The sequence below is a fragment of the Mustela erminea genome, chromosome 16 (genome assembly GCF_009829155.1).
Source record: "Mustela erminea isolate mMusErm1 chromosome 16, mMusErm1.Pri, whole genome shotgun sequence".
NCBI lineage: Eukaryota > Metazoa > Chordata > Mammalia > Carnivora > Mustelidae > Mustela > Mustela erminea.
In genome coordinates this window covers 33150247-33174865 of record NC_045629.1, presented here as the reverse complement: position 1 = coordinate 33174865, position 24619 = coordinate 33150247, and the positions used below count along the sequence as shown (strand labels likewise).

Genomic DNA, 24619 nt, shown 5'->3' with positions numbered 1-24619 from the left:
TATAAACATATATGTACTGCTAAATATTATAAATAACTATCTCTACTGAATTTCTGACTTTATTTTCTCATTTATTTTCATTTTTCATATTTATAAATAAAGATTATGTTAATGGCATTCAACTGTATTTTCCATCTGTTTCATAACTTTGGTGACATGAAACTCTGATGTCATCAAATGAAATGCAGAAGAGAGGTTTATAAAAGAGTCAATACAGAAGTGCAGAAAACAATATACAATGGCAGGATTTTTGGTAGATTTACTACTATCATTGGGCCTCACTTTCTGGAATGATTGAGCAGAGTTTATAAGGATGCTTATAAAACAATTTGCCACAATTAGACTTGTCAGAGTGATGATACATTCTTCACATAATTCTTTTTGACTGGTTAGAATATATTTCCTCAACTACATTTTTATAATTATCACAAACAAAGGTATTTATTAAGCTTCTGAATTTAACCTTAAATGGAATCTTGAAAAGTTGAATACTGTCTCAGTGGTAAGAAGAAAAAATTGGAAATTGAATTATACATTATTGAAAGGTTTTATTTCTGGTGCTATTTCAGCGACAAGGAACAATTTCTTAAAAGAGATCATCCTGGTGAGAATGTTACCCTGAGAAATAAGACACTTTACCAACAGAGCACTCAGCAAAGCTATGTACTTTTGTTTCATATTAGTTTGTTAGGGCTGAGTACCACAAACTAACGACTTAAAGAACAGAAGTCTTCTCCTAGTTCTGAAGACCAGAAGTCATCAAATGAAGATCTCAGAAGTCTGAGATCAAGGTGTCAGCAGGGTTATCATCCCTCTGAAAACACTAGGGAAGAATATTCTAGGTGTCTCTCCTAGCTTGTGGTAGTTCCTTGGCTGTGGCAGCATAACACCAACAGAAGTTTCCTTGTGTGCTTCTCTGCCTGTGTCCAAATTCTCCACTTTCATAAGAAAACTACTCATACTGGACTGGGGCCCATCCTAAAGACCTCATCTTCATTAATTATATCGACCTTATCCCAAATAAGGTCACATTCTGAGGTACTGGGAGTTATGACTTCAACATGTGAACTTTGAGGGCACAAAATTCAAATATAACAGCAGAAGGACCTCAGAGCTACTTGAGACTGAAGGGGAGGGAGCAAGGGACAAGTCATCATTACTCTGGGAGTGTAATGGCTTAAAACTTGAAATTTAAACATCCTTCCTAGTGCTGAAAGATCTAATGCCAAGGTGCTTGAGATGCTAGTCACTAACAAGGCACTGACTCCCACATGAGGGGATATTTATGAAAGTCATAATTCAAAAAATTTTCCCTAAGTGAAGAAAATGTTTTCATAGTATAGAAAGTTTAAGGAGAGAGAAAATTTTTCTGAGGATAACCTTATGCCTCCAATTCTCAGCCCTGTCTGACAGCTGATGACCCCTAGAGAAAGATCTGTCTAACCTTTTCGCTTGTGTAGTACTGGAAGTGGATAAATGTGGTCACACTAAGAAGAACTATAATTAACTACCACTTGATCTAATAAAGCAGATTATCAAATAACAGAAATTAAACTAAGACCCTCAGATTTCCAGAAGAAGATCTGTATTTAAAGCGTAAATACCATGATTTCTGCCATTATATTCTTACCTTATTTTTATTCTATTATCTATTTTGTCCTGTTAAATCCAGAGAACTGAAAGATATAATACACTTTGATTCAATAGAGTTAGAGCATCTGATTCAACCCTAAAGCTAAATACTAGAGCTCTCTGTTCTACCCATTATCCCCCAAGTATGTTTTTTACATATTTGCCATAGTTTAAATTGACAACCTCAGCCTTGCTCTATTCAGACCTATTGCATATATTAATCTCAAGTCCTCCATTGGAACACGTGGGTAGCTCAGTCAGTTAAGCATCTGCCTTCAGCTTAAGTCTTGACTCCAGAGGCCTGGGATGGAGCTTCAAGTTTAGCTCCCTACTCAGCAGAAAGTCTGCTTCTCTCTTCCGCCCCTCCCCCTGCTCGTGTTCCTTCTTTCTCTCTCTCTCAAATAAGTAAATAATCTTTAAAAAACGCAAAGGCCTCCATTATGTCAATAAAGAAGCATTCATTCTAGGAAACTCACAAAAGAAGCAGAGTAAATTAAAACTGTTACAACATTGGACTCTCCTGACCAGCAGTAAAATCTCTAGGGTCTAATGGAGTGGTAAGAGTTCAATTACTCATGGCCTGAAAGAATTAATATTATTAAGATGTGCATACTACCCAAAGCAATCTTAAATTTTGCTGGTTTCTAGGTGTAACAACTTTCGCAGAACTCATTTTATTAGGTTTTCTTAAATAGTTTTTCAGTAACTAAAATGGCTATGTTTATATAGGTTGTATCAAAATTTGAAGAATTTCTAAAGAACTTCTGAACAACTAAGTGTATATGTTAACCCTGTAGTCTGTATTAAATCTGGTCCTTTTAAAATCTAAAATAAAATGACCTGGGAGTCTATGCTTCCCCTCAGAGTTTCCCAGCTTCTCACCTAATTTTACTGATAATGCTTTAGTAAGTGCAATGACCACTCCAAACCTAAAGCCCCTGTATAAGGTAGGCTGGTTTGTGGAACTCTGACATATTGAACAATGCAATAGCCATGTCCTCAAAAAAGCAAAGTGGAGTCCTATTTAGAAACAAGTACAAGCTCTTCCAATACCATAAGCATCTTTTTCCCAAGAACTGAGAATATGATCACATCAACTTCAATTTCATTCCTGCCTCTTTTTTTTTTTTAATTATTATTTATTTATTTGACAGAGAGATACCCGGCAAGGGAGGGAACACAAGCAGGGGAATGGGAGAGGGAGAACCAGGCTCCCCAAGGGACAGGGAGCCTGATGCGGGCCTTGATTCCAGGACCCTGAGATCATGACCTCAGCGCAAGGCAGATGCTTAATGACTGAGCCACCAGATGCCCCCACATTCCTTATTATTGAGATATTACTGTGGAATCGATACTTCATAAAGCCTTTTTCTTTTTTTTTTTTCTTTGTTTTTTATTTTTATTTTATCTTTTAATTTTTTTTTAATTTATTTTTTATTTTTTATAAACATATATTTTTATCCCCAGGGGTACAGGTCTGTGAATCACCAGGTTTACACACTTCACAGCACTCACACAACATGGATGGAACTAGAGCGTATCATGCTTAGCGAAATAAGTCAAGCAGAGAAAGACAACTATCATATGATCATTCCTGCCTCTTATTAACTGTTTTTATGACCTTACTGTGCGACTGGATGTAGCTTAGCTGACACTGTTTTTTGAGTTGGCTTTCCAATCTTTGGTTTGGATGTCTGCTTTGGCAAACGTAAGCCTGTAAGCTGTGTAAGTATATTTAGTACAGATGTAGCACTTCTATCCTTTCCCAACCAGTATGGATCTCTGGGAAAGTCAAGGGTTTTGTCTTACCTGCACTGTGAAACCAAGAGGCTACCAGAATTTTGGATTTGGGACTGGTGTTCTGCTGCCCCCTACTGGCCCTAGGTCACACTTTACATAGAAAAACAGTCTTGTCAAAAGCCAAGAATTTCTCAAGAACTATTCTTTCAAGAACTCCATCAAAGATCTACAAAGTTGACTAATAAAGAAAAAATGCCTAATATGTACTGAAAACTATTCCTGGCCTTTTGTACATAGTTATTATTTAATTATATTGAATTCTTTGTGAGGTAATTGTTAAAACTCACTAGATAAATTGTTTGAAGGAAGGCCTGGATGTATGTACTTAATAAATTGATGTACTTAATAAATTAGGCATATGTCATGCCTAGGTTTTACGTTTTTTACAGCCGTTTCTGTCTGCTTAACTCTGATGCAGGAAACATGTTCACCGATTCCTTTGGCTCCAAGTAAATTCTCAAATACCCAAAACACCATTTTATCATTCTCAGTAATTGGTTCAAAATTCAGGTATCTATGGAACTTGGAAGCAGTTCAAATTGTGCTTTTTCCACTATTCTCATGAGATAGAGCAATGCTACAACAGAACATAAACATTGGATGTGAAATTGAAAAGCCTGGGTATAAATTTCAGGGCTGCTCTTTGGGCAAGTTATCTAACCTGCTGGAGTCAGTTTCTTCAAGTGTAAGGAGAACCCTGCTCTTTCAGTCCCAGCAGGGTGGTGTGTGGATCATAAACATAGCATTGAGAACTTAACTCTACAGAAGTATATGGACTTCTTAAATACCTCATTCTAGATCCCTAATGCACATATGCATAGTGGTTTTATTAAGTACCACAGATTACACATAAGAGAAAGAACATCAATATTTCCTATAGAACGGCATTTACATTTATATTTTAAAATTCAAACAATTATTACATTATGGTAACATTATATCAGTTATACTAATATTATATTATTCAATACACAAAGAAAAATGTAAACAGTAAAATGAAAAACAAAGCTTGGTGCAAGAGCTTACTCAAATGAATACATATGAAACTAAATGCTTTTTAACTTTATTATTTAATTCAAATATAATCCAATTCCCCTTACCAAATAAGTTATAAGAACACTACTGCTGCCACCACTGTTACAACTACTGATATTACAAGGTAGAAAAGGGAAGAAATGATGTTATTAATTTTGCATCTATCTGTCTAATTATAACATAGGATGTTTACACACTTCTTACAAAAACACACAGAAATCTTTGTAATGATTATATAATAACAGTCAACTTTTTTTTCTGGGAAATATTAGCAGTAAGAATATCAACTTTCTTCTCCCATTTATGCTATTCCCATGAGAGTTTGTTCACCTTCCTTTCATTTAAATTTTAAAACATCAAATAAGTAATATTATTTCAAAAGTAAAAGACCTGTAAATTAATCTTTATGACAATCAAGTAACTTAATCTATATTATTGAGTGATATTTTTAATAACCTCATTTTTTAATCGCCTGCTTTCTGCCTTCCATCTTATTTCTCTCAACTTATTGTACCCAGAGAGACTTACACAAAATCCAATCTACCAATTCACTCCCTTTTATTTCTAAATTTTTTTTTCATTGTTTTGAGAGAGAAAAGGAGAGTGCATGCATGGTCGGGGGGTGGAACAGAAGAAGAGACAAAATCTTAAGAAGGCTCCATGCCCAACACAGAGCCTGCCACAAGGCTCATTATCATGACCCTGAGATCATGACTTGAGCCAAAATCAATGTTTGACTGCTTAGCCGACTGAGCCACCGAGGTGCCCCTCTAATTGTATTTTTTAAAGTTTATCTTTTTTTTTTTTTTTTTTAAGTAATCTCTACACCCAACATGGGACTCAACCTCAGAACCCTGAAATAAATAGTCATGTGCTCTTCCCACTGAGCCAGTCAGGTGCCCCTCACTCCCTTTTTTAAAAAGCACGTTTAATTTTATCCATCACTTACAATTAAAGTTTAATCTCCCTAGACGAACATACAAATCCTTCATGATCAACTTCCTGCTTATTTCTTTAATGTTCCTTATTCCATTCCCCACATTACACCTTAAAATTCTATCATATAAAACTGATAACACTTCAAGATTGTAACATCACATCCTTGTCAACTTCTCATTCCTCTCCATTCCTGGGTTTCTCTCTACAATCCCCTTCCTCACTTAGAGAAGTTTTTAGTCTTCAAGAACCAGAATCATCTCTGCGAGAGAGCTTTCCAGAAAGTCATCCCTAACTTTTCTCACCAATCCTGGCACCACTAATCAGAATGATAAATTATATTTGATTAACAATATAACTCAAACTCTAGGCAAAACATGTAATTTATATTAATTATGTAATCCAGACAACCACCATATAAAGTAGTTAATATCATTCCTTTATGTGTAATGAAATAGAAACCCAGAAAGGTTAATTAACTTGCCAAAGACCACACAGCTAGTCACTTACAAAGCTGAGAATCCAGATTCAATTAGTCTGGCTCCAGAGTCCATTAGGTTTAACATCTCTGCAAACTATTTCTCATGTACAACACTCTACTGAAATGATCCCCTCAAATATTCATCTCCAACCAAGTTTGAACAGAAGAAAAATAATCTGGTCATTCATATTTCTGTCTCTAGCATATTTCATGTTACAGTGCTCAATATATGTTTGTTGAATATAATCATGTCCTATTTCTAAAATTATATTATTTATATTTCTACTTTTCAAGGAGAAAATGTACACTTATTGGAATAAAGAATATGTAATATAAATTGTTCTTCTAAAAGAATTTGAGATAAATCAATAAAAGCCATGCACATAACAAGGCTATTAAACTTTCAGATAATAAAATGCACACAAAATATTTTTAAATAAATAAAACACACGGTTTTCTCAACATTTTTATAAACTCATGCAATAATATGATGAAAAATTTCATGAACACAGAGATTCTAAAACACCTTCCCAGGGGAGGCTTGTCTTTCCTTGGCTATCTAGAACCAACGGCACAAAATAAGCAATAGATCAATCCCTAAGACTAATGATTAAACATTAAGTCTAACTCCGAACTTCCCAGCAACAAGCAAAACTATGAAATATATGTTTCTATGTGTTTCTACTACAATTAGATAGCTTTAATTAAAATCACAATTTTAATAGTAATTTAAATATAGTAACCACAATCCCAACATTTTAATAGAAGATATCCATATTGATTTTTAAATTATATATTAATGTATGTCCAACTTATTTGGAGAAAAAAGAATTCAAATAGATCCTTCCTTCTTAAATAATGTAACAGAAAATATCACATACAGTACTATATGTGTACTCTTCTTTATATAGGCAATGTCTACTTGTATAAATAGGTAGATGTAACATATATAAACAGAAAAATTTACCTACTTGAGGATATACTAGATTACAGATTTCTGTATTGGTTTGTTTTTATTCACTTGAAGAAGATATATCCAGAGTTATTCCTAATATCCAGCTATGAACACAAGGTAAACAAGATCCTCAGGTATTTTTTTTATGTTGACTATTTTTAATAATTCCCCATTATTTAGATATAACAAACATAATGTTGATATCTAACAAATAATATTCATGAGTATTTCTTCTACTGTAAAATTCTATCATAAAATTCTACCATAAATAGTTTTCTTCATTGTTAGTATTTTGTGTTACAGAATTATATCAAGATTTTTAATGTTTTGAGCACTCAGACCAGGCATGCTCATTTGCTATGACTCTGAATATCAGGAAAAAGTAAAATTCTCTTGAATATAATTCTTACACTGGAATCAGGCTTACCTGTACATCTCTATAATGAGCCAGAGCAAAAGAACGGTTTCCTCTGGGTTGCAAACAATTGTCACTACAAGGAAAAAAAAAAAAAAAGGATAGATTATTGTAAAGATCTGAGCAGTTTCTTTTATCTGAGATGGCCTGATTCCTCTGAGCTGGATTAACAACAAGTTTCCTTCTGAAGATAGGCCCCTGACCTCTCTTTCCTTAGAATATTTATTTTAGAAAACTTAAAACTGTAAATTATTTCTCAGCTCCTTTGAGATATAAATCTTCTTAGACTCTTGTCAGTTTTACAACCCGGAATATCTTTCTCAAGGCCCTGGGAGCCAATCCCTAAAAATGTAAAGCTCAAGAAAGATGGAGCCCCTATCAACCAGTCTCTGGGAGGATAGGAGCCTAACTTCCAACAAGGAGCAGACTCCAAGTAATCACACTGCCAGCCTTCTCCCTAAAGCCCTATAGTACTTTTTTTTTTTAAAAGATTTTATTTATTTATTTGACAGAGAGAGACACAGCGAGAGTGGGAACACAAGCAGGGGGAGTGGGAGAAACAGGCTTCCCACTGACCAGGGAGCCCGATTCGGGACTCGATCCCAGAACCCTGGCATCACAAGCTGAGCCAAAGGCAGTAGCTCAAATGATTGAACCAACCAGGTACCCCCTATAGTACTTTTCTACTGGACCCAAGCATGCTTAAAAACTCATTTTTTCTTACAGAACAATTCGGTTCAATTTCTCTCCCCTATTGCAAAACTCATGAATAAAGTATTTTCTGCCTATTTTACTTGTCTAGTGAAGTTATTCTTGGACATATCAAACACAGTCCATACCAGTAAAATAGTTTAATATTTCTCTCTTCAAATCACTCCTTCTAGAGTTAGAGGCTATATACAGTGTGTTTTTGAAAAAGAAACTTCTTTGAGCTCCATTATTTATAGGAATAATAACTTATTAATAATAAAACTTAATAATAAAAATATAAATAATAAAAACTTAATAATAAAAACTTAATAATAACATTATTTATAGGAATAATAATAATATATAGAAATATAACTCCATTATAGTTTATAGAAATTTGGGATACAGTACATTTATGAATATTGTGGGCAGTCATGATGAATATACCTAATACATTATGCTCAACATAATCTTTTTTTCTTAAATACATATTTTATAAGACAAGCTAATTTCTGTTCCTCTGCCTCCCATTCATTTTTTTCTAGCTTGATTCATCTAAGTAATTTCCATATTCTAATTTGTTTTGCTGATTTTAAGTAGACTTTTGTATCAATTTACACAAGGTTTTCTCTCCCATCTGTGCTTTCATTCTTAGTTGTTCTGATGTCATAAAATTTTTGCTATTTCTTTTTTAAAAATTTTTTTATTTGTCAGAGAGAGAGAGCACAAGCAAGCACAGTAGCAGACAGAGGCAGAGAGAAAAGACTCCCCGCTGAGCAGAGAGACCAATGTGGGACTCGATGCCAGAACCCTGGGATCATGACCTGAGCCGAAGGCAGTAGCTTAACCAACTGAGCCACCCAGGCATCCCAAATTGTCGCTATTTATATCATTTTAATGATGACAAAATTAATATAAATTGAGTTGCAAGGTTTAAACAATTTACATAATTGTACCTTGCCTCCCAAAAAATTAAACCAGGAAAAGCAGTAAATAAAAATAAATATGAATAAGTAAAGAACATACAATGTTAGAAGGTTTTAAGTACCATGTAAAACAACAACAAAGTAAATCAAGATAAGATATCTTGAGAGAGGGAGAGAGAGGGATTTTGAGAGAAAGAGAAAGAGGCTGATCCGTCCATATCAAGGACATTTTTGGCAATGGGGTCAACAACTGACATATCCTTGCCCTCATGTGTACAGCTGAAGAATGCAGAGCAGTTCATCACATTTTAGATGAAGAAAATTATTACATTATAAGCTAAAGCTCCATAATATTAATTATTTATTGGTAAAAAGGCTTCACGTTATACACGCCAAAACAGAAGAAATATTTAGTCAAGATGAAATGGTATTTAAAAGAGAAAAATCAAAATATGTAACTAATAAGACATGATATTAAATCAATATAATTAATTTTATACTCTTTTGACAAAACAAAGATATCTTAGAAACAAATGAAATCAATATGCAAATGGCAGAGTCCTAAATCACTGAACAACCAACTTCTAGAAGTACAATGTCAAATTAAGAACTGTTCTATATTCTTACTTTGATAAGAACTGAATGGTATTAACATTTTCAGGTTTTAAAACTTATCAATCTTTAAATGACAGAAATAACTTAGGGTTGGTGCGAATTCTTTCTCTTTTTTTTTTTTTCAAATGAACTGAAGATAGTTCTCTTTCTGATTATTATTCCAAGGTCTTAGGTATGGTGATAATTTTTTTCCTGAAATTTAATATATTCATTCATCTTTATGCACAGATGGAGCTAGTTAAAATTTCTTCCATTTCTTATACTTTTCAAACCAATTTAATTTAAAAATATCAAAAGAATTCAAATTACATACTGTGAATAATTCTGAAAAGGAGAGTTCTGCTTTATTCTTTTAAAACAAAAAAGAAATATAAATTCATAGATATCACCGAAGGGAAAGCACAGAATAAGAGGCTAGGTTAAATAGAAGTCATTGCATGTGTGTGTGCATGTATGTGTGCACCTGCTTGGAAGAGAAAAACCGGAGATTTTTGGAACGTATTTTACAGTGAAAGTGAAGTAACTCAGTCAATGAAGGAAAGAATTCCCAACAAGAAACCATGACTTTGTTGTTACCATAAGCAGGTCACTCAGGAATCATGAAACCGTTTAATAACTGAATTTCAGAAACAGTCAGTCACCAATGACCCAGAGTCTTGGAGGGCAGTTGAGTCACTCAAAGGCAAAGACCTAATGGAGTAAAGATGGAGAAAAGGAAGGACTGGAAAAGACAGGAAGGCAGACCAAAGAGTACTAAAACTACCATGATAATGGTTGTCTATTGTGCCTCTCCCCTTGACCAACTTGGACTCCCTAAATCTACGTTACTTTGATAAGCTCTCTCAATTTTGGCAACTGATCAATAAAAAGAATTCTAAAGTCATGCAATTCAAAAACTTGCCAAACAACATAGTTTATTACAAAATACACTAGGCCAATTAAGTGTCCTATAAAAATTATTCTCTATATATTCTTAAATTCCTCTGATATTCTAAGGTTATTAGTATTATGAAGCAACAGTCCATTTTTATCAGATTCCTTTAGTCATATGAACCAGATTAAATTTCCTGGAAATTCATATATAAATTTCTCTGAGGACACAATGAGGACTAACGACTATGAAGTTTCTATGTGCTGGAGAAAAAAATTCATGCATTTAATCACATGACTCTTGAGGAAGAACTTGAAAATGTGTGAAGAGAGACATTTTCTGCTAGTTTTCATATTTTGCCCACAGACACTTGTTCAACTTTTATCAAGAGGGTCATAAGCTTTTCTTTTGTCACAAAAGAAGCAAGGATAAGAGTAAGACTAAAGTAGTGTATTACCACTTCCCTGAGCTAGATAGGGTCAATCAGTGTCAAAAGTGACAAGAAAAGACACCAAGGCAATATAGCTTATCAGAGCTGATCTTTGGGGCCCTCAAATGAGAAAATCTTTCGAGAGCAATAAAAGAAAGAGAGGCAGAGTGACACAAAAAGTGGAGAAAATCAGAGTATTGATTTGAATTTTTTTTTGAAAGTAAATAATCAGTCTGCAACAGGGAAACACAGGGCCAATAAGTCTAACTTTTCCAGCTTATTGTCTGTTAATCTCAGTTATTGAATATTTCATTGTCTTTGGTCACTTATTGACACAGCTGTGCCCTTATCTAGTAATAAGGTTGAAAGACTTTTTTACAATCACATTGCTGAAGTATGACTGATGTACAAAAAGCTGTACATATTTAATGTATATGACTTGATCAGTTATAAGCATACACCCATAAAACCATCACCACAATCTATGCCATAAACATATCCATCACCTTCAAAAGCTTCCTGCTGCCCTCCATTTTATTTTTTGTGATAAGAACACAATATAATATCTATCCCCTTGGCAAATTTTTAAGCATACAATATAGTATTATTAATTATAAATATAATCTTGTAAATTAGATGTCTAGGTCATATCTTATATAATTGAAACTTGGTGCTTTTTGATTTTTAACTTCCTGTATCCTCGTCCCCCATCTCCTAGCAACCACCATCTTAGTCTCTGGTTCTGAGTTCAACTATTTTAGATGCCTCATATAAATGGTATCATGCACTCTCTATCCTTCTGAAATGGCTTATTTCACTTAGCAGACTATCCTCTCGGTTTACCCACGTTGCTGCAAATGGCAGAATTCCCTTTTTTTTTTTTTTTAAGGCTGAATAACATTCCATTGTATGTACAAACCACATTTTCTTTATCCACTAATGTCCATAGATGAACATTAATGGCGTGTCTAAATTTTGGCTCTCCTGAATAAATGCTAAAATAAACATGGGAATGTATATAATCTTTCTGAGATCTTTCCTAACAGTATTTAAGTGGTTTTTTTTAAGATTTTATTTATTTATTTATTTGAGAGAGAGAGAGAAAGTAAGCACGCACAAGGTGGGGGGAGGGAAGGGGAGCCTGCTTCTCCCTCTGCCTGACACTCCCTGCTTGTACTCCCTCTCTCTGACAAAAAAATAAAATCTTAAAAAAAAAAAAAGACAAATAACTGATTAGAGAAAACTGAACAAAATGTAATGGTATCTTTTTAATTTAAGGCTTTATACAAATCTGTAAGGAACAGACAAAAACCCTGATTTTAAAAATGTATAAAGGATATTACTAGAGAAATTTTAAACACTGAATAAACATAAGTGTTTAACTTCTTAGGTTACTTAAATCAATGTAATTTAAATGTTTTTGAAAATATTCCTATGCTAGTATCAAAATCTGAAGTGTCTGTGGAAAACAACAGTCTCCCTCACTGTTGGTGAAGTGCAATTTTCCAAGAGAGCAACTTGGAAGTATAAATCAATTGATGTATTTGGCAATATGTATCAAAATATATTTTAAAAGGTTAAAAGATGTTTTGCTTAATGATTATACTTTACACTATAAATTAATCCCAGGGAAATAATGACAAATATAGCAAAAATGTTAGCTACAGGAATATATATTGGTATACTATTGACAATAGTAAAATATTAAAAACAGCTATTCAACAAAAAATGCAGGATTTTATAAACTATAAAATATTCAAGTAGTGTGGTTATAAATAAGAAAATTATAGATAACAAATGTGTCCTTCTTTCCTTTTTCTCTCTGTCTCTCTCCTTCTATACATATATACATTCATATGTGTATGTGTGTGTGTGTGTGTATTTGTATATGTGTGTATCTATGAACAATGGAACTGTATATTCCTAATTTTAAGAGGATTTGTTTTGGGTAATGGGAGTATAAAAGACTTTACTTTTGCCTCATTATCTTATGCATATTTTCAAAAGTGTTCTGCAGTAAATGTGGATTTATTGTATAACATGTAAAATATAAGTTATAAAAGTAAATCCAGAGAGCTTCCTCCCATATGTTAGAGAGGGAGAATTAAACTAATTAAAGGTCTAAAACTTCAAAACTAGGGGTTCCTTGATGGCTCAGTCAGTTAAGCATCTACCTTCAGCTCATCTACCTTCATGTCATAATCCCAAGGTCCTGGGATCGAGCCACACATCGGGCTCTCTGCTCAGCTGCAAGTCGGCTTCTCCTTCAGCACCCCAACCCAGTCTCCCATGAGCTTGTGCTCTTGTTCTCTCCCTCTGTCTCTTTCTCTCTCTCTCAAATTAAGAAAATCTTTAAAACAAAAATAAAACTTCTTAAAACTAATGAGTAAAAGCCATTTATCATACTGGCTTTATAAGAACACTACCTCACAATTTAAAATTGTGCTTTAGCATTCCATTTGACAAATCTATATGCTTGTTAGTTGATTGCTGAAGAATTGCAACAGTCATTGCTAGGAACATTTCTGACTTATGAACCACTCTCTCACAAGTAAGTGCTATTTGTAAACTGAGACAGTAAAATGATTCTTCCCTATGACAGTCTAAAAGAAAACATGTTTCTTAAATGTAAAATGCAGGATTCTGCTTCTTGGTGAAATGCCTGACTTCCTTTCACTCTTATATATGCATGCATATATACATGTATTTTCTTTATTAATAAAACAGTGGATATATGAAGAGGAAAAATACACTGAGAATTATTTTTGCATGTCAAGAGATTAAAAAAATCATAGTCATAACTTCCCCAAAATATCTTGAATGTATGTTTATATAATATATATTTTACCTTCTAAATATTTATCAGATCAAATCTTCTATTTCTTTATTATAACCATTTTGTTACACATCACTTTGATTTCATAACTAATGCTTTATCTCCCTAATTGGACTTGTCCATTCAAGCTTTGTACCAAATAAAAACACTCAACCATATTCTTACTAAACTGCATCTCTGACCCTACACCTTTGCCCAAATTTTTTTTTCAGATCTTCTGAGAATATCAACTAAGTTCTTCCTATGTTATTCAAGGCCTTTTATTTTTTAAGATTTTATTACTTATTTATTTATTTATTTATTTATTATTTTATTTTTATTCAATGCCTTTTTTAAGATTTTATTACTTTTTTATTTTATTTTATTTTATTTTTTATTTTTTTATTTTATTTTATTACACAGCAAGAGAGGGAACATGCAGGGGGAGTGGGTGAGGGAGAAACAGGGTTCCATCAGAGGAGGGAGCCCAATGTGGGGCTCGCTCCCAAGTCCCTGGGATCATGACCTGGGCTGAAAGCAGACACATAACAACTCAGCCACCTGCTGCCCCTATGCAAGGCCTTTCATAATGTAATCTCTACCTGTTTCTCCAGTTTATCTACTACACATCTTTGTACACTTTATCCTCAAGCAAACCATGCTGCTTATAAATTTTCCTACATCTACCATCCCTTCTATTTCATCAGGTTATGCTCTTTACATGGAATTCCCACTGCCCAAGGTCATCATTGACTAATTCTACTGAAACATCATTGATTTAAAGCAACATCACTATTTCCCATACCAGTCTCCCTCAGTATGCCCTACAAGGCACTCTTCTGAGTCCTGTAACATCCTCTGCATAAGTCTAACATTTTTCATATCACATGAAGTTGTACTTTCCTATTCATAGGTCTAATTAGGAACATATGGAAGGCAGGATAATTTTCTCATTTTAATTGTATTCATTGTACATTTCTAGTACATACATCGATGGTAAGTATCTTTTTTTTTTCATAAAGAACTGTTATTTTTTTTAATTGAGGTACAGTTGACACACAACGTTACATTAATTTCATGTATACACTACAGTAATTCAACAGGCTTATATGCTGTGCTATGTTCACCACAAGTATTGCTACCATTTGTCACTACACATGGCTGTATTTACAGTACCATTGACTATATTCGATGGTAAGTATCTTTTAAGTCAATGGTCAATTCGAGAGGTCAAATAATACTGCCTATTTTTTAGCTCTTAGAAACTGAGAAAAAGAATGAGAGACAGAAAACTTCAGTGTTTCTATTTTTTTAGTGGCTACAGTATGATGTTACCATACTCTGCATTCAGAAATATAGAAGGAAAATCATATCTGGAAAACTGTATGAAAAAAAAAATCAGTTTAATAAGAGCTATCTACACTATACCCAAATGGAGATGTGCAACAGAAAGTGAGATACAGAAGCCTAAACACCAAAAAAGTAAAGAGAAAGAAATCTAGGTATATAAATGTAAGACTTTTCACTGTGAAGCTGAGATTAAAAGTCCCCAAGAAATATTTTGCAGGATGAAGATGACATTCATAAGGCAATCCTATCTGATTCTCCAGATAGGAACACTATTATTTTTTTAAAGATTTTTAAGATTTTTTTGTAAGATTTATGTATTTGACAGACAGAGATCACAATCAGGCAGAGAGGCAGGCAGAGAGAGAGGAGGAAACAGGCTCCCCGCTTAGCAGAGAGCCCGATGTGGGGCTTGATCCCAGGACCCTGGGATCATGACCTGAGCCGAAGGCAGAGGCTTTAACACAATGAGCCACCCAGGTGCCCCTAGGAACACTATTATTGAAGAGATGTACAAATGTTGAGAAGTTTAAATAAGAACTCAATATAAACAAACCAAAAGTAGGAGTAAGTGATGTAAGCAGGTGTCACAAATCAACTGCCTATGGTAGTCAGGCTTATAATGCAAAGGAGGAAAGTGAGTCTCATGCACGAATTCTGGCAATACAGTGTAATCATATTTTGTTCTTAGTTCTACAGCTGACACTGCATCAATGTCAGGAAGACACAAAGGACTGAATTACTGAAAACAGTATCTTCTATCAAGGAGACAGCAACTCTTTAGCACTATTTGATGATTTCCACAAAGAGACATAAAATCTTTGTTACCCAATATTCTCACTTTTCAAGAGAAGCTGGGAATCCAGATTTGTATATAAATTTCCCATTTTTAAATATAAAACGGTACATGAAACAAACAAAAGGCATCTCTTGGTTAGAGCCGCACTGCTGTCAAGAATTATGGATCCTGGGGCGCCTGGGTGGCTCAGTGGGTTGGGCCGCTGCCTTCGGCTCGGGTCATGGTCTCAGGGTCCTGGGATTGAGTCCCGCGTCGGGCTCTCTGCTCGGCAGGGAGCCTGCTTCCCTCTCTCTCTCTCTGCCTGCCTCTCCTTCTACTTGTGATTTCTCTCTGTCAAATAAATAAATAAAATCTTTAAAAAAAAAAAAAGAATTATGGATCCTCTGTACTAATCAGCTAAAGTCTATGTTAAAGATGGTACAGACACTGAAAAAATAAAATCAAATTAAAAAACATAAAGATGGTATAGAAATGTCTGATTTAAACAAATTAAGCTCCAAATACAGGTAATGATTTCACTTAATTTCAGTGAAACTCTAAAATATATTTAACAACAATGTAACTGAAAGATGGCCAGATGGGTTTCAGAAAAACTATTTTTTCATCTTCACCATATTACTTAATAAATACATATGAACATCATTTACTCATCATCCACTTGATGAGAATAAAATAAAAAAAAATGAGAAGTCATAAGACATTTTTACAAGTCACAGCATCATAATTAAATTGTATTAGGAATAATGGTTAATTTGAAATCAATAACTTCAGTACTATTCATTGTAAATCAGGTCAATTTACATATAGTAAAAATAGCATATGCAGAAGTATATGACAAAAATTCATCTCTTCCTACCCTCCTATATAAACAGCAGGCTCAACATGATGCTTCTTACTCCATCCCACCACTTAATGAAGAGTAACAACATCTAGAGGATGGAGGGAAGGGTGGTTATGACAGGTAATTTGTAATAAATATTCTCTAAGATATAATAATTTATATTAATATGCTTAATTCTAAATAATTCACATATACCAATGATCAATTAGATAAATGAAGATGACTCATATTGGATCATTTCTACTTGACATCTAGAAGCATGATACATTTATACAGAAATCATTCATACCGAGAATGATTCTTGTATGACCTCAATGTCATGTTTAGTAAGCTAAAACTAGATGGAAAATATTCTCAAGTTTCATAAAAATTAAAAAAAAACTTCAAAGAGAAAATGTAATCATCTGAAAAAGTGTGATAAAGTATGCTCAATTGAATTGAAATAGTCCTTGGTTAAAAAGTTTAAGAAAGTAAATTAAAACGCCAAGCACAACGGATAACTTTGGCAATAAAGAATATGTTACACTCACTCACACTGTAAGAGGAAAAGAGTTCAGTCAATTAAATATTGATGAAACAAAAAATCAAGGCTTCAAGTCTTAGATCAGTTCAAGACTGGGCATGAACTAATGATCCAACAGTTTATGTGAACATTAAACATTAAAGGAATAACTCAGAAATAAACTATGGAATGGATTTCATTTTAATTTAATTAACTGATAGTTAATTTTACAAATCCTAGGTAAGAAACTGATTGACATATAACATAGTTATATCCAAGATCATATACTGAGGATTAGTCAGTTGATGAGTTGTCCTAAGTTTCTGTAGTAATAGATATACTGAGTGTTTTTATTATACTGTGTGATAGTTGTTCTTTCCCCAAATCTTTTAGCTAGTTAATTTTACAAATCCTAGGTAAGAAACTGATTGGCATATAACATAGCTATATCCAAGATCATATACGATGGTTAGTCGGTTGATGAGCTATCCTAAGTTTCTGTAGTAATAGATGTACTGAGTGTTTTTATTATATTGTATAATAGTTGCTCTTTCCCCAAATCTTTTAGCTTCTTACACAAATAAAAATTTAAGTATGAGCTGATAGTCACAATCCATATGCAAATTTACTTATGTTTTGCCCCAAAACATATTGTAAACTTAGTTTAGAAGAATATTTCTGGGTGCCTGGGTGGCTCAGTGGGTTCAGCCACTGCCTTCGGCTCAGGTCATGATCTCAGGGTCCTGGGATCGAGTCCCGCATTGGGCTCTCCGCTCAGCAGGGAGCCTGCTTCCTCCTCTCTCTCTCTCTCTGCCTGCCTCTTTGCCTACTTGTGCTCTCTCTCTGTCAAATAAATAAATAAAATCTTTAAAAAAAAAAGAATATTTCTATGTATTATTTTTTAGCATTAGCTGTTAGTGAGGAAGCCACTGCATGTATTAATCATGAAAATTCCCTCCTGAAACCTCTCTAGAAACAGGTGTAAGCAATTTCATTTTAAAAGACCAATAGAATAGAAATACACCCAAGAAGGCTTGAACCAATTTGACTTCTTCCTTTTAAAGATCCAGGAAAAACTGAGGTTAATCCAGCCACAGGCAGAAGGCCTCCTCTGAGTTTATATAAACTGGTAAAACGTGCAGGAGGCCTGAGAAGCAGCTGAGAGGTCCAGTGAAAATAATCATTTGCTCTTCATGCCAAGAGGCAACAAGCACTGCAGGTAAGATAAAGTTCCAGACTTTAAATCCATCCTCAGTGCAGCAAGCCTGCGGCCATACTTCCCTCGAGAAGGTGCCTTGTCCATCACTACAATCAGTTCAACCAAAGCATTTTATGCATTTATTTATTTTCAACTTGTCAACAACGTTTTAGAAGGCAAAGGCCGACAAAGCTTCTTCCAAAAAAGCCAAAGGGATTCTTTATTCCTTTTGAGAAAAATGACCTACAGACATTTTTGCAAAACTGCTAATAAAAAACTGAGTGCCAATATGTTGGCTGAACCAAAATAAAGCCTCTTAAGTATGTACCAGTGTAATATGATGATATATAGCGCAATTTAGAAAAGAAAAAAGTAATGGGAGTAGAGATGCTGAATAGAATATAATCATTTATTATTACATGAACTCATTCTCATTTGCCCAGCCTAATATTTATTCATATCAGGAACTTATAAACTGTAACAAAATAGTATCTGAAATTCGATTGTGCACTTTCACTAAAACACTCAAAGAAAGAAGTCACTGAGCTAAGAATTCATATATTCTTCTCAAAAGTCTCATTTACCGTATTTTAACATCTACATTAATTTATGTTTTATATCATGAGTATCTAGAGCTCATGGGTTTCAGTGTTTTTTCTACACACCCAGGGCATTTTAGTCATCGCCATATAAAGGGTAGTCAATACAATTTCTTAAATATTTTAATGAATAAATTTATTTTATTCCAAAGAATCTTAACTTTGAGTCATTAAAGGATATTTAACAGACCCATGAGCCCCTAAAATTGTACACAAAGTACTTCTGTTGATGTCAAAAGTCCATTTTATTCCTGTAGAGAAAATTCATACATTTTCTCATATTTCCAAAGAGCATCACTGACTTTCCTACCGTAAATGATTAAGTCTATTTTCTCTCAAAAATGTAAAGATTGGGACGCCTGGGTGGCTCAGTTGGTTAAGCAGCTGCCTTCGGCTCAGGTCATGATCCCAGGGTCCTGGGATCGAGTCCCACATCGGGCTCCTTGCTCGGCAGGGAGCCTGCTTCTCCCTCTGCCTCTGCCTGCCTCTCTGTCTGCCTGTGCTCTCTCGCGCTCTCTCCCTCTGTCTCTGAAAAATAAATAAAATCTTTAAAAAAAAAAAAATGTAAAGATACAATCTTTTAAGGCAGTATGGTATAACAGAAAGGTTTTAGGACTTACAAAACACTCAGAAAACCTCATCCTTCACAGTGATTTGTTAGAAACATTTCCATTAAAAACGACAAAGATATTAATTAGGGCCATTGTTTTAACACATTATATAATGAGGTCTTATCCAAATTAAAAAAAAAAGAAAATTTAAAAAGCAACAAGAGATGTAAAGTTGAAAAAAATTGTAAAGAGTGCTATTATGTATAGATGATATCATCTATATAATAAACACAAGATAATATACAGACAAGAATTAGAATTAATATAAGACTTCAGATAACAAGGATCAATATTTTAAAACAATGGGAGTTCCAATAAATTGGGGGGGGAAGGAAAGAATACATAATTTAAAAGATTTATAAACTAAGAAGCTTAAATTATAAGAACTCTGGACTATATATGGTACATTCCATAGAAAAGTGCAAGACTATATTAAAGAACATAAATACTAAATAGAAATTTTATAAAATAAGTATTAAGTAAATAGAAAGAAATCTCACATAGTTTCTTTTAACAAGGCAAAAAACACAAATTCTAAAACAAAATAGCTGACCTTGGTGGCTCAGTTGGTTAAGTGGCCTACTCTTGGTTTCAGCTTAGGTCATGATCTCATGGGTCCTGAGACTGAGCTCTATCTTCTTCAGGCTTCATGCTCAGTGTGGAGAGTGCTTGAATATTTTTTCCCTTACCCCTCTCCACTCTCATATACACACTCCCCTCTAACAAATAAATAAATGAATCTTTTTTAAATAATTAAAAGAAAATAATAACAAAACTTATTATATTAAATTCAATGTTTCCTTTAACAAATTGCCCCACAAGAGACAGTCTACCCAAAGGAATTTTGTATTTTCAATGTATATAACTAGTAAGGACACAGTATCTAGAATATGTTCAAAATGTTTACAAACCAATAATCTTAACTTTTTTTTAAAAGATTTTATTTATTTATTTGACAGACAGAGATCACAAGTATGCAGAGAGGCAGGCAGTGAGAGAGGAGGAAGCAGGCTCCCTGCTTAGCAGAGAGCCTGATGTGGGGCTCAATCTCAGGACCCTGAGATCATGACCTGAGCTGAAGGCAGAGGCTTTATTTAACCCACTGAGCCACCCAGGTACCCCACCAATAATCTTTAAAACATGAATACAATATACAGTAGCATTAAGAGGAGGCATAGAAGTTAGAGTAGCAGTAGTTATAATGATTATTGTTAGCATTAACATTATTATTACTATTGTTACTTAACAAGGACTTAACCAATCTTTTCTTCTAGTCCCTTCCTTTTCTAAATCCAGTTGCCAAAGTCCTGGGAGGTCTCACCTCAAATCACAAAGACTGCCAAAACTAAAGTGCTTTAAAAAAAAAAAAAAAGCCAAATCTAAATTTCAATCTATTATCACAATACTTAATCCACAGACTCTAATTATTAAACAAATGCTTCTCTATGCAACACAATAAGAAAAAACAAATATTTATACCAAACTGAAAAGGAATACAGTATAAAAAGAATTAGTTCAGACTAAGAGCACCAGAGCAAGACATGATCAATCATTTCAGCAATAGCAAAGAAAAACTACAAACTAAATCTCTGTGACAAATATGGTTATAATTTCATTCAAACATTATCAGATAATTTTGTGGTTGACATCTATAAATAATAGACATTTGAAAATTAAATAGCCATTTTCAACATATTATCTAACTATAAGATAAATGATGTTTATCATAAACTTCTGAAAATATCTGGAAGTTTCTATATATAATATTATAAATAAAAAATGGATTTTCATTTAGATGCCATGACTCCAAAACATTTTACAAGGTATTGTTGGTTCTGTCGATCAAAATTGTTGAGGCTGTTGTAAGATCCATAAGTCAAAATTTTTTATATATTCTTAATTATTTTTTTCTCCTTATAACATGACCTTCTTTATGTCTAGTAATGATTTTTACTTTAAATTTATTTTGGGTCATATTAATATAGTCACACCAAATAGCACTGTATTATTTTCACCTTTTTTCTTTAAGATTTTATTTATTTACTTGAGAGAGAGAGAGAGAGAGCAAGCATGGGGGAGGGGACAGAAGGGGTTGGGAGTAGAATCCCTGCTGAGCAGGAACCCCATGTGGGGCTCAATCCCAGGACCCCGGGATCATGACCTGAGCCAAAGGCAGATGCTTATCCAACTGAGCCACCCAGATGCCCCTATTTTTCACCTTTTTACTTTCAATTTTCTCATTTCTGATACTTTAGATATGATCTTTTAAATAGCATTTATTAAAATTCATCTTTTATGAAGCCAGATTTTTTTTAAGCTTTCACATGGAACATTTATTCCATTCACATTTAATTTAATTACAGATATATTTGGGTCTATATCTGCCATCTAATTTCTCACTTCAATTTTATTTCTTCTTTGCTTTTCCTTCTCTCCATTATTGCCTTTTGGTCATTGGTTGAGTGGGTATTTTTTCTCAAAATCTATTTTTTTTTTCCCTTTACTACATTGGACTGTATGCTCCCTATTCTATTCTCTTAAGATTAGCCTAGAAATTACAACACACATATATAACGGATCAACGTTGAAAATTAACCAGTATATTTATTCTCTTCTTTGATCCTATGAGAACACCAATTACTATTCTTCCTCATGTATACATTATTGGTTTTTGCTTTAATTCTATCTTGTGCCTTCAAACCTCACAAAACAATATTATTTGCTTTTAAAAGATTTAAGCTCACTTAGATTTACTACAACTGTTCTCTGGACCATAGTTTCTCCTTTATATTCCAAAGAGGAAAAGAGAATCAGGTAGCAGTTCTACACATTTGTTTTTATTAACCTAGTGCAAAAAAGAATAGGCAGTTAAATTAATAGCTATGCAGAGGAATGAAGTGTGTGGAAGAATCCATCTCTGTCTCATAATTTAATGTCACATAGAAAGGACATCCTGATGTTTGTCTCACTTTAATCACACTTCAACCAGGTTTTTATTTACATCCACATTTTATACTTTGCTATGTAATTATAAGTCTCAGAGTAGCTTTCAGAAATACAGTTAGCATACAATCCCAAAGAATTTAAAATGTGAAAATTTGAGACAAAGAAAAATATGGTTGCACAAGTAGGAATGAAAAAATATATTTACTATGAGATTTCAAAGAGAGGGCCCTATTATATACTAAACAATATCAACAACTCGACAACTCACCAAACAATTCAGTAACAAGGAACTAGGTAGGAAACCAGTGTGATCCACATAAACACAATTCTCTGAAACTCTTGACAGGTACTTACAATGTCTAGAGATATAGGTGGATCAGCTATGCTTAAGCAAATAAAGTTCTTTTCAATGTGGTTATAGCTATTGAGCAGCTCTCAGGTCCACAGTTTACTCTCTGGCAAGTATCTAAAACACAACTATATTTCTGATTATGTACACTGCCATGTGCATCAATAATCTGAGAAGACAGATATTTTCTTGGATAAAGAAAGAAGTTTAGCAAATGTAGTTCACTTCCGGAGTACTTAACGCTGACCAAAAACCATCATCAATAATTTAACTATTTGTAGAATTTAAGTTTTGTGTTCTACTGTAGAGAATCCTAAAGCTCCATATAGCAATAAGGGGGCACACAGAACGTACCAAATTCTTTTCAGGAAGGTATACACACCTAGAACTTTTCTATAAAGAAGAGTGTTCAGTAGAGACAGAGCTCATATATCTGACTTCAGTATTCTACACAGTAGACTATATAATCTTGAACTTCCATGCTTCTGTAAAAATAAGATATCCATGTCTATAATATATATAGAAAGATGCAATTAACAAATAAAGTAAGAAAAGACTAGTAAGATTAATGTTTTCAGGATTGTATCATGTTTGGATAAATTTCCAAATGTGGGAACTATAAATGGAGACACATACTGACTTAGTTTTATCATGAAACTTATATCAAGAATATCAATAAAGAATGAAATCTATAATGTACTGAATGAAGGAAATATTCATTGTCCCAACATTTTTAGTTCTAAAAATATATCCCTCATCTAGGCATACATTTTGTAGCCACTACCACAAAATACTCTATAACAAACCATTCTAAAATTCAGTCACTTAAAACACGAAAAATTTAGCCCCAGCCACCAGACTGGAAGCGCCAGGCTCGAACCCTAATTTCCTTGTCTTGCTTGAAACCCGGGCACCACCAAGATCCCAGCTTACCACTCTTCTCTCATGGACCCTGACACCAAAATCATTAGAAACATGGCACTGTTGCCTATCAGAAGTCAGTTCAAAGGACCCATCCCTAGAGAGACAAAAGATATAGGCATTGTGGATGAAGCCATCTATTACTTCAAGGCCAATGTCTAATTCAAAAACTATAAGATTAAGAATGAAGCTAATAGAACCTTGATATATATAATTCTCTACACTTTTGTTGAGTGTCTAAAGAATCTCCAAAAGTGCAATTCCAAAAACCAAGGTGAAAAAGAAATGTATGCACTAGGAATCAGCAATTTTCCCATTCCTGGAGAGCCTGGTTTTAAACTTCATGCAATCTATCCCACCCCAGCAAACAAACAGGAAGGTAAGGTGATAAGGGCCTACTTACAGCAGTTGAGACAAGAAACTGGACAGAGATTTGTGACAAAGTTTTTGACTCTCAGAATGATAAACATAGCAAGTGGTGGACTTATTTTATAAAGAGACAGCTCATGAAAAAGAGACTTTCAGGACCTGGACAGTGAAAAGAGCCTGGGCAGATACTTTCCACAGGTGTGGGCAGCATTTTACAGCAAGATATACACAGTTCTTTGCCCTTAATTGATAAAGTTTTATACAGAAGAGAGAAGAGAGCATGTCTTCACTTGAATAGCTCTTTATTAAGAATTTGTATGGGGGAGAGAAGAATGGGTTATTGAAGGATGATTTGAATTTTATGTATTATTAAGCTGGTGCTTAATAAAAATAAGTAAGAATAAAGAAATTTCTAATGAAACAAGAATAATTTACTCTCATCCATTTGTTAACTGGTCTAGACTGAATTCATCTGAGCAGCTCTACTGATTAAGACAAGGCTTACTCATACATCTGAGGGTCTTTGTCTGATGTAG

The 24619-nt window shown here is 33.8% G+C and overlaps 1 pseudogene; it reads left to right on the top strand.

The window, feature by feature from the left end:
• The window catches only part of LOC116574940, a 195937-nt pseudogene extending 171684 nt beyond the window's left edge, over positions 1-24253 (top strand).
• The last annotated feature ends 366 nt before the right edge of the window (positions 24254-24619 follow it).